Raw genomic sequence first — 3,400 nt, forward strand, 5'->3', positions numbered from 1 at the left:
CCCTATCCACTCTGTCCAGACCCACCATGATTTTGAACACCTCTATCAAATCTCCTTGTAATCATCATCAGTCTGTAAATGGTTCTCTCCCGTACCTTGTTAAGTAATGGAGTGACAGTGGGAATTTTCCAATCTGTGGGGAAAGTAAGTCTCATTATTTTCTCCCTTATTATTTATTAATATATTAAATTTAGTAAGTACCCCCAATCATATTTCATTTTCCCCCAATCATATTTTATTTTCCTTGTTTCTCTGGTACTTTAACACTTGAAGACCATCACAAGCAAATCTGCCATTTTACTAATTTCCAATCAAAATATCACCTGTGTCCATCTTTACAGGATCCTCATTACCCTTGGCCATGGTATTTATTAAACCCCAGTTGTTTGAACCTCTTATATCTCAGTGTCTTTCAATTGCTTCTGAAGAACAACTATGGATGCACAATAAATACTGGCCTAACCAGCGATGCCCACATCCTGTAAATTAATTATTTTTTTAATTAGATAGGGCTGCAATCGCATGTTGCTCTGCTTTCTCACAAAGCTCAGCTAGTGAAAACAGCAGGTAGGTAGGTCTACACATAGTAGGAAGGCCTTATATTGCTTAACCTGACTTGTGCTGGCACCACTGGAAGCTACAGTTCGTCTCAGTGCTACAAGATTGTGTTGCGGGAGGGGTAAACATAATGAGCTCACTCTAATCATTATCCAGTGACACCAGTTGAGAAAGGGAAGGGAACTGGGATTAGAGTAGATATCTGCACTCAAAGAGCGAGCACCAGCAAATGGCCCCTGCAGTAATTTCTAATGATTCTTTGACTGGTGGTGTAGATGTTGGTGAAGGATTAGATTCTGCTGCAATGCCCATCATGATTGAACACGGTGCCTAAGGGCAGCACGATGGCCCAGTGGTTAGCACTGCTGCCTCACGGTACTGAGGTCCCAGGTTCAATCCCGACTCTGGGTCACTGTCTGTTTTATTGTCCCCGGGTTTGCATGGGTTTCGCCCCCACAACCCAAATATGTGCAGGATAGGTGGATTGGCCATGCTAATTTGCCCCTTAATTGGAAAAAAATAATTGGATACTCTAAATTAAAAAAAAAGTCATTTGGGATCCAAAGATGTGTGAGTTAGGTGGATTGGCTATGCCAAATTGCCCCACAAGTGTCCAGGGAAGTATAAGTTAGGTTATGGAGATAGGGTGGGGTCCTCTTTCGGAGGGTTTGCGCAGACTATATGGGCTGAATGCCCTCCTTTACTGTCGGGATTGTATGATCTTGAGCTTAATACTGGAGATACGGGGCAGCACGGTGGCAGAATGGTTAGCATTACTGTCTCACAGCGCCGAGGTCCCAGGTTCGATCCCGGCCCTGGGTCACTGTCTGTGCGGAGTTCGCACATTCTCCCCGTGTTTGCGTGGATTTCACCCCCACAACCCAAAGATGTGCAGGTTAGGTGAATTGGCCACACTATATTGCCCCTTAATTGGAAAATTAATTGGGTACTCTAAATTTTAAAAGAAAAAAAAAATACAAGTGATACAGTATACAAAAGCAGGGAAGTTATGCTGAACTTTTATAAAACCCTGGTTAGACCACAACTAGGGCATCACATTCATGTAACCAGTTACTTATTTATCGATGTACTTTGTCGATTATTTTTTTTTGGTCTACAGTGTACGTTCCCTTGGCTGCAGAAAAATACTTTTCACTGTACTTCAGTACATGTGACAATAAATCAATCAATCAGCGCTGGTCATGACATTTTAAGATAGATGCCCTTTAGAAATGTAGAGGAAATTCATCAACAATGGTTCCAGGACGAGGGACTTTAGCTGCAAGGTTGTGCTGGTGAAGCTGGGTTTTTCCCCATGGAGCATAAAAGATGTCGGAAAGATTTAGAGGTGTAAAAGATTATGACGGATTAAGACAAAATAGACATAGCTGATTTTACAAGGACCAGGGGACACAGATTTAAGGTTTGGGCAAGAGATGCAAAGGGACGTGAGGAAGAATGTTTTTACGCGGTGTGTGATATTGACCTGGAACTTGCTGCCAACTCGGATAGTGGAAGTGAAAACAATTAATGATTTAAAATAAATTGAATGGACACTGGAAGGAAATAAACTCACAGGGCTTTGGGGATAGAGCAGGGAAATAGTACTGTCTGGATTGGTCTACAGAGAGCTAACTTGGGCTTGATGGGCTCAATGACCTCTTATGTGCCATGTTGATTCTATGGCTCTAAAATGCTCAATATAGAATTCTGCCTCAATGTGTAATCAGTTTATAATATAAATTCAAATAGTTGCTGCTGCTATGGGCAGCACGGTAGCATGGTGGTTAGTGTAAATGCTTCACAGCTCTAGGGTCCCAGGTTCGGTTCCCGGCTGGGTCACTGTCTGTGCGGAGTCTGCACGTCCTCCCCGTGTGTGTGTGGGTTTCCTCCGGGTGCTCCGGTTTCCTCCCACAGTCCAAAGATGTGCGGGTTAGGTGGATTGGCCATGCTAAATTGCCCGTAGTGTCCTAAAAAGTAAGATTAAGGGGATGTTGTTTGGGTTACGGGTATAGGGTGGATACGTGGGTTTGAGTAGGGTGATCATTGCTCGGCACAACATCGAGGGCCGAAGGGCCTGTTCTGTGCTGTACTGTTCTATGTTCTAAGGTGAAGCTATGCCCCTCTTTAAAGCTTGTTTGTTAAATGAGCACAGTCTTATGTCAGTTAGATATTAATTGTTTGGCAAATTAACAATATAGAATGGAAACAGAGAAGGTTGGTTTAAGTGGTATGGTGAGAGGGTGTGTTTGAGGGCAATAGCGATATGGAGTTTAGATGTGAAATGGGACTGGTTTAAGGCCCTTCGCCATTTAGTTAGGAAAAATTTATTATATTTTGAAGATATCTTCAATTTCACACAAGTATAGTAAACATTCCTGGGTTTTATTACACATGCTCCACAGTACTGTAGTCAGCTTAACCCTGTCAAATTAGATTCCTACAGCAATACAAGATAGAGCAACGTATCTCCTTCCCAGTACATACTGGGTAAAGGAAATCATTCATTCTTGTTCAGAACCCTATGACTCATGTATGTGCTTCAGTCTCAGTTCCTGTACATATATAGACACTTAAGTAAAAGAGAAAGATGCACTGCTCTTGGACACCGCTCAGCTTGTCCATGTTAAGGAGCGTACACTATGACATATCAATAATATGTTACAGTGTTTGCTCTCACCAATTAGATTACAAGGGAATATAAATTCTACAACACATGGAGGGCAAATATTCTGCATCACTGTGGGTGAACTTGATGGTTGAGCAGTGAGTAGATGAATTGTTTATTGTGCTTTGGAGTTAGGTTACTAAGGCTATCACAGTAGCAAAAATGCTGCCAAAA

This window comes from Scyliorhinus canicula, chromosome 16 (assembly GCF_902713615.1).
Source record: "Scyliorhinus canicula chromosome 16, sScyCan1.1, whole genome shotgun sequence".
NCBI classification, from domain to species: Eukaryota; Metazoa; Chordata; class Chondrichthyes; order Carcharhiniformes; family Scyliorhinidae; genus Scyliorhinus; species Scyliorhinus canicula.